Source organism: Opisthorchis viverrini (assembly GCF_000715545.1).
Source record: "Opisthorchis viverrini unplaced genomic scaffold opera_v5_67, whole genome shotgun sequence".
NCBI classification, from domain to species: Eukaryota; Metazoa; Platyhelminthes; class Trematoda; order Opisthorchiida; family Opisthorchiidae; genus Opisthorchis; species Opisthorchis viverrini.
Window position 1 is genome coordinate 1,272,335 of NW_008751722.1, and position 14,647 is coordinate 1,286,981.

A 14,647-nucleotide genomic window follows, 5' to 3' on the forward strand; every position below is an offset into this window, starting at 1 on the left:
TAAAGGGGACCCCCCCCCCCCCAATCTGCCACGTTATGATCGGTCCTGCTGCTGCGATGATCCCGCTGGCTACAGTGACTGGAAGTTCGCTCTACAACGTGAAACCATGCACGAAAGGCTAGTCAGTGGTCAGCAAGATGGCGTATATGAGTATTCGTATTACAGAGAGATCTGGGTGGTGAAGTCCTTTACGATGGGAATCTGCAGAAAGTAAGGTGTCCTCCCAGGTGATCATCATATCCACATCTTTGGAAGCAGCGATGCTGCCTTCCCCTTAAGGAGAAGTTAGAAGAGGTTGGCTCTTAAACCCCGTACACTCCTGTCACACAGCGGTTTACCGTGATTACTGGCGCATTTTTCACCGCGGTCGGAATACTGGGGAGTATTATTTGTCCACCGATGCCCCCCGAACCACCCTACAGCCAAACGCATGGTTTGATTGCCGCATCCGACCGACTTTCCTCACCACTTTCAATAGACAAAAACTGCTAACTCTACGGAATTCTTCCTACATGGGAACTTTCAACGCCCGTGCTTTGTCAAATCAGCAAACAGGCAATGCTTGGTCAGACCTTATTTTCCCCTGAAGTTGATGTGTGCTTTATCTTTGAAACACGAGCACAAGACCGAAGGGTGGTCATGCATCCTACTAAACCAAGGAACAACTCAGCTGTTTCACTACAGAACCGATAATCCGTGGAATGAATGACGTGAGAGTTGCAGTCAGGCCTAGAGCTGAACGCGTTTTGCTGGATTGGGTTCCACTTAACAGTCATCTTTTGGCAGTTCGGTTATCCAGCTCAATCAAGTTCATCGCTACTCAAGCAAGGAACACTGACCATATGATCCTTGTGGTGATGTGAATGTCAAAATCGGTCGTCTGAGCTCCTTCGTATTACATTCACGCGTTTGGGTCGGTGTCGGTGCTCGTCACACACAACGAATAGCGACTCCAGTTTTGTGCGTAAAAACATTTTCCGGCCATCACGAATCTTCAGCGTGCGCGCTCGCATCGCATACCCTGACCATGGACTCAGTCAAATCACGTGTCCACCGGCCATCGGTGTGGAGCCACAATTCAAGATGATTGTTCCTTCTGGCGCACAACTTGATTCCCATCACTCCATAGTGCGAGCATGCTTCCTTCCAGGCTCTCGGAAGAATCCACTGTCTTCAGATAATCGAGCTGGTACTATGCGTCTAAGCTAGGTGAACTACTCTCAGCAGTAAACCAACACGGAACTAGTAGCGAGCACTTGGATGATGTATGACAAATTGTGAAAGGAGCTATCCTAGTGATGTCCGGTACTGTCTGTCTGACTTCCCCGATATGATCAACTGCTCAATGGATATCGTCGAGATCGCTAGTCCTGATGGGTGGTAGGAAATCTGTATTACCAGGTAATGTGTGCCTCGGCGCACTCGAATCCTTCGAGCGCCACTGAGTTCAAATCGATATGCAGTGGTCACGTTCAAACCACGGATCTTCGGGTCAGTAGATTCGCGCTTTAATCAGAGTCATCTCGCCCTCCGCATCTAAGGCAAGACAGGAGTATTCGAGAGGCAGAGGTCGGATTCGAACGACGGAACTTCCGGTCAGTAAATCCGCGCTCTAACCACCGAGCCATCTCGCCCTTTCGGTTGTGTAACGGGGACTCTTATTGAGGAATGTGACCAGCACGAGAAGCTGTGTTGGTTAGGACGTTTTGTGCATCCCGAACCATCGGTTGCCGAAGAAAGTGCTGTTTTCCGTGTCCAAGTCAGAGTGGCGGAAGCAGAGAGGCCACCAAACCTTGACCTGGCAGAGGATGTGCAAGAGATTATGAAACGCTTGGGCGCTGTCGATGCTACTCAACTTCCAGGATGAGGACCGTGAGATTTCCATTGCGCCTGTTCGGAGACGCTGCAAGATGTGGCTGCGAACCGATGCCATTGGTGCTCCTGTCAGTTTCTGTCCAGATTTCCTGAATGAGTGTCTGGTGGTGTAGGCACCTTTGAATGATTGTAGTAAGCTAGCACTAAGTCCCTTTTCTGTCCACTATTATTTCTTCACAATAAGGCTTTCAACTAAATCATGGTTGTACGGCAATAAATCATCAGTATTCAACACTGATGTCATGCTGCCAATGATGATGATGACCTGCGAACTGCATGTTTGCTCTCATTAATGACTGGTGCGTTCTTCGCAGAGCCCCGGTAGTGTGTTCGGAGGGTATTGTGCCATTGATGTGGGACAACTCACGCACTTGCACACCAATTGGTTTGAACGGGAGGTTCAGTCGATGTCCGAATTGCTTAGCGCAGTTGACTCCCACGAGAGGAATTAACCCCAATCGCGAATACCCACGAATGTGGATGAATGGCCGAGTTCTTGCGCTACCAGTTCCGACTACTGTCAAATTATGCAGATGAAGTAAGGTAATCGATTCCAGGATATTTGGGTATCCAGCTGGTCTCTACCAAAAAGCGGTGCCATCTTGCGCTGTATTGCTGTCTGCATTACAGTTAACCGGTCAAGCAGCTGAATGTTTCACTAGTGTATTGCTGTCAACGATTTTGAATTCGCACAGGGATATGGTGGTAGTTGGGGTTTTCTCGGATCCCCATGAGATATACGCTCAATATGTCCAAGTAACTAAGGACCTCGATGCTGATTCAATTTCGAGAGGTGCACAATGGTTGACTTTTGTAAGTTGTTCGGACACCGAATTCTGACATACTCGATATGATGATGATGATACTCGATGGTGCTAAACGAGTTTTCGATATTAGTCTGGCTTTTGGGCGCACATCCATCGGCTTGTGATAGTAACACTATCTGGAATCAGCTTCGAGTGGGTGATTCATGGGCGAACTACTCCGTCAGTCTTGCTATTTTTTCATGGTCCATTCATCCTCGTCATCATATATCAGCTGCAGCACCCTTGCGGTGCCTAGATACCGTGCCATCGGAAGGAAGCACGAGAGCTGGTTGCCCAAGCCTAGACAGAAGGATTCGAGAGGCAGAAGTTGGGTTCGAACAGCGGACCTTCCGGTCAGAAAATTCACGCTCAAATCACTGAGCTATCTCGCCTCCCGTGGTCCATTGCAAATTACCCACTAGCGTTTCGGAGACAACTGGCAAGAGCCACAAGGAATAAAACGAGCCGTGACAAGTTTGAGGCCATAAAATGCTAAGTCAGACCGGTGGCGCTGATAATCCCTAGCAGAGCTTGTACACTGTACTGCGGAAGTTGATCGTGCTTGACGTACATGCCTGGATAGCTGGATTGAATTACTGGATGGCTCTGAGACCCACCCTTTTCATCTGTGTGTTTTCCACTGACCGACAAGAACAAAACCGACCCGGGAAACTTGGGCAAAAGCCTCGATCCTGTGTATCAATCCGTGAATCCGTGAAAAGACACTCGGCACCAACAAGAGGCCGTTACCATGACTTGCACACTCCCGCTTCACAAACGCGGACAACCGAGAAGCGAAGACCTCACAGTTCCCGATGAAACCCCTAAATTTGACGTGACGATGATGTTGTTTTAACGCGCAACCACATTTACGCGGCTCTTTAAAAGATAGCGTCGGGCGCACGATGGTTAATATCCCGAAAACACGGAAAACATTTTGTGCGAGCTCCAAGTGTAAAAAACACACTCTGCACAAAGTAACGCAATACAAACCTGGAAAGGCTTCGCTTCATGCGCAGGGAAAACGGCGATACGACAGAAAACAGTCTGGTATGCATTTTATTTTCTCATGGATGCTGTGCAGGTTATGGTGGACAAACCAAACCTATCTTGAGGAAGAAGGCAAAAACTACGAAAAAGATCGTGCTGAGGATGGAATGTTCGCAGTGTAAATACAAGAAGCAAATTGCTATCAAGCGATGCAAGCACTTCGAACTGGGAGGCGATAAGAAGAAAAAAGGACAAATGATCCAATTCTGAACAGTTTTGCTTGGGGGTGAATAAAACTGGTATTTTGCAGATGTTCACTGTTCCATTTTGTATTTCATCCACAACCAGACTATATCCTGGTGGGACCACGATGTCCCATGAAACGACTACGCGTAGTTATGACCGCGGTCATGTAGAAAGGATTTTCAGTCCGTTTGATTTTCTCGAGTCTATTGTGTTCTTAAACCTTGTGGTTGAGTGGATTAAGCGGCTAATATAAATCGTCGGCGAAATAAGATCGAAACGAGTATCTTAATATGGAAGACACTGATCATATTCGCCATCCCACCAGAAGAAAGCATGATACTGAGATGCTATCTGATTGCCCAAACACTGGTCAAGTTAGTCACGGAATTTTTGGTCGTCAAGCTCAATCCTTGATCACCACCATCGAGTTCTGGCAATTTTGTCTCGTACTAGTACCTAGTTGTTAGCATCGCTTTGTGGCCGTTACCAGTTCGCATTACTCGAAACCAGTATTTGGCATTGTGTACGACCAGGAAAGTTAGAATGGCCATGAGAGACTGGTGAGTGAATTTTCAATAAGAGAAGCTGAAGACGATCGTTTTGGGTTAAGTTATCCAGTTTGGGGATGCGGCCCCGATAAAGACTACAGAATATTGTCTTGTCAGTGTCCCTGGTGAGAGTTACCAAGTGCTTCCGAACCGGGAAGATGAAATGTAAACTTTACATGCAGTGTGGCTGCTGTGCGCTTCTTTTACGCTTTACCGGGACTTCTTAGACAACTTCAGATGCACCAGTAGTCCAATCGACATTAGGGGAGCAAGAACCAACAAAAGATAACACACCATCATGAAACAGCACGAACGACTGATTTGGACGTTACTTCCAGGTTTAGGAGGAGACAATTATTGGTGTTCGGTGAGTTGCAATGTGAATGTGGTCATTGTATGGATGACCGGCATAGTTCTGCTTGGTTTTCACGAGTGTTAGTGAATCTGCGTAGGTTGGCGCCTGTGAGGAACTCATAATGTGGTCGCCAAAGTGATACCCCAATGATTCCCACCTTCAGAACCAACCACTTTTCTGAAGACCGGAACACGCAGGTTAAAGGGGGAATCCCCCCCCCCAATCTGCCACGTTATGATCGGTCCTGCTGCTGCGATGATCCCGCTGGCTACAGTGACTGGAAGTTCGCTCTACAACGTGAAACCATGCACGAAAGGCTAGTCAGTGGTCAGCAAGATGGCGTATATGAGTATTCGTATTACAGAGAGATCTGGGTGGTGAAGTCCTTTACGATGGGAATCTGCAGAAAGTAAGGTGTCCTCCCAGGTGATCATCATATCCACATCTTTGGAAGCAGCGATGCTGCCTTCCCCTTAAGGAGAAGTTAGAAGAGGTTGGCTCTTAAACCCCGTACACTCCTGTCACACAGCGGTTTACCGTGATTACTGGCGCATTTTTCACCGCGGTCGGAATACTGGGGAGTATTATTTGTCCACCGATGCCCCCCGAACCACCCTACAGCCAAACGCATGGTTTGATTGCCGCATCCGACCGACTTTCCTCACCACTTTCAATAGACAAAAACTGCTAACTCTACGGAATTCTTCCTACATGGGAACTTTCAACGCCCGTGCTTTGTCAAATCAGCAAACAGGCAATGCTTGGTCAGACCTTATTTTCCCCTGAAGTTGATGTGTGCTTTATCTTTGAAACACGAGCACAAGACCGAAGGGTGGTCATGCATCCTACTAAACCAAGGAACAACTCAGCTGTTTCACTACAGAACCGATAATCCGTGGAATGAATGACGTGAGAGTTGCAGTCAGGCCTAGAGCTGAACGCGTTTTGCTGGATTGGGTTCCACTTAACAGTCATCTTTTGGCAGTTCGGTTATCCAGCTCAATCAAGTTCATCGCTACTCAAGCAAGGAACACTGACCATATGATCCTTGTGGTGATGTGAATGTCAAAATCGGTCGTCTGAGCTCCTTCGTATTACATTCACGCGTTTGGGTCGGTGTCGGTGCTCGTCACACACAACGAATAGCGACTCCAGTTTTGTGCGTAAAAACATTTTCCGGCCATCACGAATCTTCAGCGTGCGCGCTCGCATCGCATACCCTGACCATGGACTCAGTCAAATCACGTGTCCACCGGCCATCGGTGTGGAGCCACAATTCAAGATGATTGTTCCTTCTGGCGCACAACTTGATTCCCATCACTCCATAGTGCGAGCATGCTTCCTTCCAGGCTCTCGGAAGAATCCACTGTCTTCAGATAATCGAGCTGGTACTATGCGTCTAAGCTAGGTGAACTACTCTCAGCAGTAAACCAACACGGAACTAGTAGCGAGCACTTGGATGATGTATGACAAATTGTGAAAGGAGCTATCCTAGTGATGTCCGGTACTGTCTGTCTGACTTCCCCGATATGATCAACTGCTCAATGGATATCGTCGAGATCGCTAGTCCTGATGGGTGGTAGGAAATCTGTATTACCAGGTAATGTGTGCCTCGGCGCACTCGAATCCTTCGAGCGCCACTGAGTTCAAATCGATATGCAGTGGTCACGTTCAAACCACGGATCTTCGGGTCAGTAGATTCGCGCTTTAATCAGAGTCATCTCGCCCTCCGCATCTAAGGCAAGACAGGAGTATTCGAGAGGCAGAGGTCGGATTCGAACGACGGAACTTCCGGTCAGTAAATCCGCGCTCTAACCACCGAGCCATCTCGCCCTTTCGGTTGTGTAACGGGGACTCTTATTGAGGAATGTGACCAGCACGAGAAGCTGTGTTGGTTAGGACGTTTTGTGCATCCCGAACCATCGGTTGCCGAAGAAAGTGCTGTTTTCCGTGTCCAAGTCAGAGTGGCGGAAGCAGAGAGGCCACCAAACCTTGACCTGGCAGAGGATGTGCAAGAGATTATGAAACGCTTGGGCGCTGTCGATGCTACTCAACTTCCAGGATGAGGACCGTGAGATTTCCATTGCGCCTGTTCGGAGACGCTGCAAGATGTGGCTGCGAACCGATGCCATTGGTGCTCCTGTCAGTTTCTGTCCAGATTTCCTGAATGAGTGTCTGGTGGTGTAGGCACCTTTGAATGATTGTAGTAAGCTAGCACTAAGTCCCTTTTCTGTCCACTATTATTTCTTCACAATAAGGCTTTCAACTAAATCATGGTTGTACGGCAATAAATCATCAGTATTCAACACTGATGTCATGCTGCCAATGATGATGATGACCTGCGAACTGCATGTTTGCTCTCATTAATGACTGGTGCGTTCTTCGCAGAGCCCCGGTAGTGTGTTCGGAGGGTATTGTGCCATTGATGTGGGACAACTCACGCACTTGCACACCAATTGGTTTGAACGGGAGGTTCAGTCGATGTCCGAATTGCTTAGCGCAGTTGACTCCCACGAGAGGAATTAACCCCAATCGCGAATACCCACGAATGTGGATGAATGGCCGAGTTCTTGCGCTACCAGTTCCGACTACTGTCAAATTATGCAGATGAAGTAAGGTAATCGATTCCAGGATATTTGGGTATCCAGCTGGTCTCTACCAAAAAGCGGTGCCATCTTGCGCTGTATTGCTGTCTGCATTACAGTTAACCGGTCAAGCAGCTGAATGTTTCACTAGTGTATTGCTGTCAACGATTTTGAATTCGCACAGGGATATGGTGGTAGTTGGGGTTTTCTCGGATCCCCATGAGATATACGCTCAATATGTCCAAGTAACTAAGGACCTCGATGCTGATTCAATTTCGAGAGGTGCACAATGGTTGACTTTTGTAAGTTGTTCGGACACCGAATTCTGACATACTCGATATGATGATGATGATACTCGATGGTGCTAAACGAGTTTTCGATATTAGTCTGGCTTTTGGGCGCACATCCATCGGCTTGTGATAGTAACACTATCTGGAATCAGCTTCGAGTGGGTGATTCATGGGCGAACTACTCCGTCAGTCTTGCTATTTTTTCATGGTCCATTCATCCTCGTCATCATATATCAGCTGCAGCACCCTTGCGGTGCCTAGATACCGTGCCATCGGAAGGAAGCACGAGAGCTGGTTGCCCAAGCCTAGACAGAAGGATTCGAGAGGCAGAAGTTGGGTTCGAACAGCGGACCTTCCGGTCAGAAAATTCACGCTCAAATCACTGAGCTATCTCGCCTCCCGTGGTCCATTGCAAATTACCCACTAGCGTTTCGGAGACAACTGGCAAGAGCCACAAGGAATAAAACGAGCCGTGACAAGTTTGAGGCCATAAAATGCTAAGTCAGACCGGTGGCGCTGATAATCCCTAGCAGAGCTTGTACACTGTACTGCGGAAGTTGATCGTGCTTGACGTACATGCCTGGATAGCTGGATTGAATTACTGGATGGCTCTGAGACCCACCCTTTTCATCTGTGTGTTTTACAGGCCAACTTGGTTGAGCCGTTGGTTGTGGGTTTAGTGGAAACGTTAAATGTTAGGGGTAGGTCAATCACGGTAGTTGCGTGGCTTATAAGTTCAGTGGAGAATCCGATGCCTTATCTCTAGATCGTTCAGTGAGAGGCCACCTTGCAGCGTTTCACGGTGACTCACGTTATGCGTGGGAACGAGCCTCGACCCTTGCATATACAGTCGAACAGTCCGATGGACAGGCGTCTGCCAGGGATGCTCATCGAGCTGATACGTGAATAAGACCTTTCTGGAAGGCGGTATGACCGTCGTTGAAGTGTCTTTGGATGTCCAAGTCTCTATTTTACTTCGGGTGTCTGCGTAACCCCATCATCAGTTCGACTGCGGATAAACTCCCACCACTGGTATGGCATATAAGGCTTCTCTTCATAGACTTGGTCGAAACGTAATTGAACCGGATGAGTTAATGAAGTTTAATGGTTCCGCCTTGGCGCATCGTGTTACAGGGGATACTGTAGTCAGGAGCTCAAACTCTTCCACTACGGGGTCGTACTTTGAAGATCGTGTGTTTCGCCGCATCAGAACTGGTCCTGGCGAAAGCAACCACTGTGACAAGGACGTACCGGCTGCGGATTTTCGATTGTGATGAAATATCCGCTCGTGTGGTCTGGCATTGGTGGCCGTGCACAACAAAGAACGAATCGAGAGGAGAGCATCTTGTAAAACAGTTTCCCAGTGACTGATGTGAAGACCCTTTTATCGTAATGAAAGCGTAATAGCCTTCCACAAAGTTCCATTCAACCTTTCCACCTGGCCGTTCCGCCTTGGGTTGTATGGAGTGGTCCGACTGGTGGCTACACCTTTTTCATGAAGAAATCGTTTGATCTCCGAAATGAATGATGAGCCACGATCTGAATGCTCGAAACTTGGCAGGCCAAATGTGGCGAACAGTGGCACAAGGCATGATATCACCGTAGACGAACTGATATCTGGACATGCATAGGCGAACGGAAAACGGGAATATTCGTCTACGATCGTCAGTAGATATTTGTTTCGAGTCGTCGAAGGCAGTGGTCCCTTAAAGTCAATGCTTAAGCGTTCAAACGTTTGTGTGGCTTTAATGAGGGTACCGCCAGATGACTTGAAGAAACGTGGTTTTAGTTCCGCACACACTTGACACTGCTTAATGACGAGTCGGATATCCTCTAGGGAGAATGGTAGATTCTTGGCACGAACGAAATGCATCATGCGTGTTGCTCCAGGATGACACAGGGTTGTGTGTAAGCGTTTTAGATCCAGGTTAGATGAAGTGTTCGCACAGACACTTCGAGAAAGCGTGTCAGCAGCTTTGTTTTCTATGCCTGGTCTGTAGGTAACGTCAAAAGAAAAAGGCGACAACTCCATCCGCCACCGTTGGATTTTGTCATTTTTTATTTTCCCTTTTTGTTGTGTTGAGTACATGAATGCAACGGATCGCTGATCAGTTATGATTTTAAAATGGGTCCCGAGTAGGTAATGCCTCCATTTGCGCACTGCTTCGACAATTGCGCAAGCTTCTTTCTCAATAGCGGAATGGTGTTTTTCGCTGGCAGACAGTGTACGTGAGAAGAATGCGACCGGTCTGCCATCTTGATTGAGTGTAGCAGAAATCGCGACATCAGATGCATCAGTTTCGAGCACCAAAGGTATTCTCGGGTCGATAGTGACCAAGGCTGCATCCATCAACTCCTTTTTCAAACTTTCAAATGCTTTTATAACAGATTCAGGGACAGGAAAGGTTGTATTGTGAGTGATTGGGTAGATCTTATCCGAGAAACGGCTTATCCAACGAGAATAGTACGCGAACAATCCTACCACTCGTTGTTGAGACTTGATGTCGTTCGGAACGGGCAGTTCTTGCAATACCTTGAAGCGTTCAGGGTCTGGTTTGATGACACCTTCAGTAATTTCATAGCCGAGGAGTCTGAGCTTAGTGGTGGAAATCGTGCTTTTATCGTGATTTAACTGAAGGCCGTACTTTTGTGCTACGGTGAGGAAAAGCTGGAGGTTTCGATCATGTTCTTCTTGATTCTTTCCACAAATGGTAACATTATCCACATACGCATATGTCCCGGTAAGTTGTTCGGCGCGTATTATGTCATCCATTACCCTTTGAAAACAGGCTACCCCATTCGTTACTCCGAAAGGTATTCGACGGAACTGATAGAGGTTGTTGCAAGCCTCAAAAGCCGTGTAGATTCTGTCGCTTTCTTTAATGGGTATCTGATAATACGCACTTTCAAGATCAAGCGTGCTGAAAATACGATATTGAGCTATTTTAGTACTTAAATCTTCAAGTCTGGGGAGCGGATAAGCGTCTAGTTGCGTAAATCGGTTTATAGTTTGACTATAGTCAACCACCATTCGCTTCTTCTGTCGTTCATTTGTCGTGACGAGCACTTGCGCTCTCCATGGGGACTTCGAGGGTTCAATGATGTGTTGGTCAAGTAAACGCTTTACTTCAGAAGCAATGAAGGCCTCGTCGTCTGCAGAATGTCGCCTGGACTTTATGGCGATTGGCTTGCACCTTGGGTCAATATGCTCGAACAAAGTGGGAGGTTCAATTTTGGCAGCAATTAGACCACAAAGGGAAAAAGAAGGTTTGTCACCGTTGAATGAGATTTCCAGGGACTTATGAAGCTTAAGAAAGTCATGTCCTAGCAAAATATCTGCACAGAGGTCACGTAATACTGAAAACTTGAAAGAGGGATACTTGTTTTGTTTGTGTTGCCACGTTAAAAATCAATGTCCAAGAGTAAAGCTTTTGTGCTGGATAGATGCCAAAGTTATCTCAGATGACGATGGTAGTACAGACCACCTGTTACGACGGACTGCCTTTTCGGAAATGAAACTTTCTGAGCTACCAATATCAACAAGAGCTCGAAACGGGACACCATTGGCTTTTACATCGGTGACTGCTTCTTTTAGACACTCAGGAGCCGCTGCAGTGATGCAAGATAGCGCACTTGAAACAGATGAGGTGTTCCGCGGACCAGTAGATCTGCAAACCTTTTGAAAATGCCCTTTCTTCCCACAGTTTTTGCAGGTCTCATCCTTAGCGGGGCATTTATATCTCGGGTGACGAGCATAGCCACGGAAGAAACATGAAGACCCCACACTGGCAGCAGTCGCCTGCTCGTGCGATGACGTTTGTGAACGTGGAGTCGTTCGATACGGTGGCACAGGGGAGTTGAGTGTTCGGAAAAAAAACGACAACGACTGTTTTTGCGCTAGTTTGAGGGACTTTGCATGGTCATATGCAGTTTTAAAATCCAGCGACTTATGTTCCAGCAGTCTCTGGCGTATAGTATTGGAATAAAGTCCACTAATAAATGCGTCTCGTAACGCTTCATCGGTATGCTGTTCTGCACTGACGGCGTTGAAGCGGCAGTCTGGCAATAAACTGCGAAGCTTCTGCACAAACTGATCAAGGTTCTGAGCTCCGTCCTGTTTACAAGTGTCAAAAGATGGCCGTGCAAAAACTTCATTTTTCGGCTGTACGTAAATTTCTCGCAAGGTTTCGATGGCTGATTCATAGTCTTTGCAGTCTTTGATGAATCGGTAAACACTAGGGGAGACGTAATTGAATAAGGTTTTCAGTTTATCTGGTGAATGAGAACCGATTGACTCTGGGAAGTTTGTGAAAGTACAAAACCAATGCTCCCGGGTATCTGCCGAGTCTGGAGTATTGAGGTCGGTATCGAATCGTTCAGGACGTAAGAATCGATCCATTGTTCGAAAACTTTTTTGGAAAATTGTTGTGTTGTGTACGACGTGGGTTGGAGTGCAACGACAATCAGAATAACAATGGAAAAGACTGAGGGCCCGAAAGCTAGGCTTTATTCATCCAAAACTTTGACACTGAGAGCTGCATACAGAAGAGTGATTTAGCAACAAATGATGAAACGTTTGAAAAACAGAGCAAATATATAACAATCTCACCGAAGGGTCTTGGGCTCTTCGCTGTCTGTTAACAGTGAATAAAATAACCCTTCTAGATCCACGGGATCCTTTTTATATAGGAACTTTTAACGTCCGTACTCTATGTCGAATTGGCAAACAGGCAATGGCTTCTAAGACCTTATACTCCCTTAAAATTTATGTATACTGTGTCTCCGAAACACGCATAGAAGACCTAAGCGTGGTTATGCATCTCAGAACGCGAAGAACGAACCCTCACATTTCTACCTCCGTGTGTCCGGTGACCCAGAAGCGATGACTCGTGGAATATATGGCGTGGGAGTTGCACTCTTCCCAGAGCTGAACGCTCTTTGCTGGATTGGATCCCACTGAACAGTCGTCCTTGCGCCATCCGGTTATCCAGTTCAGTCAAGCACAATGCCTGTCGGCATAAGAATGCCTGCCTGTTTGTAGTGTCAGCTTATGCTCCAACGGACTGCAGTTCTGAGGCTGAGGAGGATACTTTCTATCGAGAAATATCCGGGCTCATTCGTCAAGCAAAATGCACTGACATTGTGATCCTTGCAGGCGATCTGGATCCTCAAGTAGGTAGTCTGAGCTCTTTGGAATCACCTTTGGGCGGTCAATTCGGAGTCGATGCTCGCCGCACAGACTACGGAGATCGACTCCTTCAGTGGTGTGCTGATGAACTGTTTCTGGCAGGTACGAACTTTCAACGTAAACGCTCGCACCGCGTAACCTGGCGGCCGCCAACTACAAACCAACCGTGAACCCAGTTGGACCACGTGGCCATCAGCCACCTGTGGAGAGCAACAATTCAAGACTGCCGTTCCTTCTGGGGCACACCACTTGATTCCGATCACGCCGTGGTGTGCGCACACCTGGCAGTTCGTTTCCCTTCAGATCCTCGCAAGTCAGCAAGCATGCCAATCCACTGTCTTCGAAGAACTACCATAGCTCAACAGTATCGATCTGAGCTAGTCCAACAACTCCACAGTAAGCCAATACCTTGGTTGCAGTGAACATGTGGATAAAGCGTGGCAAAATGTGAAAGAAGCTATGTTGGCGGCGTTCAGTGCTGTCTGTCCGACTCCTCCAATTCGACCACAAGACCGCTGAATGTATAGAGGAAAGTGTTGGTAGCTCAGGTAGCGTAGATGGTCGTTGGCTTGTTCGCTGAGCTGGACGAATCGATTGCAAACGTTTCATCACCAATCGGGGTGACATCATCAGTGCGTTACTGGGAGCCGTAGAGGTGCATAGCGGTGGGTTATTGGTTGCACAATCAAATTGCCCAGCTCAGCGAACAAGCCAACGACCACTGGATGTCATCGAGATCGCTATCCATGATTGGTGCCAGGAAAGCTATACCGGCATTCAACGAGTTCGACGGCGCCAATCCCTCAAACGCCAAATAGTGAAGAGTCTAAGGAAAGACCGAGAGCTGTGGTGGACATCAAAAACTCGGGAGATGGAGAAGGCTTCTGCTACGGGAAATAGCCGTGTCCTTTGTCAACTGATACGATCTACTGGCCCTAGGAAAGCAACGGTCAGTGAAACAATACGTGAAAGAGATAGTTCATTATTTCACTCTCAAAAAACGCCAACTGGAGAGATGGGCCGAACACTTCGAAGAACAGTTCAGCTAACCTCTTGAAACAGTCTGTGGAGATAATGCATGCAGGAGAATGGAATGTAAACCTTGATCGCCCTTTGGAAGAAGAAATAAGGTACGAAATAGCCGTACTGAAACGTGAGAAGGTACTAGGACCGGACGGTCTGTATCCAGCCCTCTTCAAAGAAGGCGGAAAATCCCTGGTGACGCATCTGACAAAGCTTATTGGTGCTATATGGGACGAAGAGAAAGTGCCTGCAGAATGGGGCATGTTGACGGTTATCCCCATCTTCAAAACGGGTACACGGACGCTTTGTGGAAACCACCGGGGCATCAGCCTGTTAGCTGTGGCATCGAAGGTGCTCTCTGGCTCACCCTCCGACAGATTCTGGAACAGCGACACTGCTTCCAGCAACCAACAATGGTTTTTTTTCTTGATCTAAAAGCTGCCTTTCACTCTGGATCGCCAACCACTATGACAGTGACTGCGGAGCAAAGGTGCCCCTCTTAAATTCTTGACCCTCATTAAGGCGCTGTACGCCAACTCCCGCGGCCGTGTAAAGGTCTACAGGAAGCTTTCTCCTGAGTTCACCACATCAGATGATGTCCGACAGGGTTGTCCTCTTTCACCTTTCCGTTTCAACTTCGTCATTGATCCGATCGTGGAAGACTCACTACCAGCCTCTAATGCCTGTGGGGTCGAAGTGCTCCCTGGGCCTCCGCTCACAGATATCGAGTACGCAGACGAC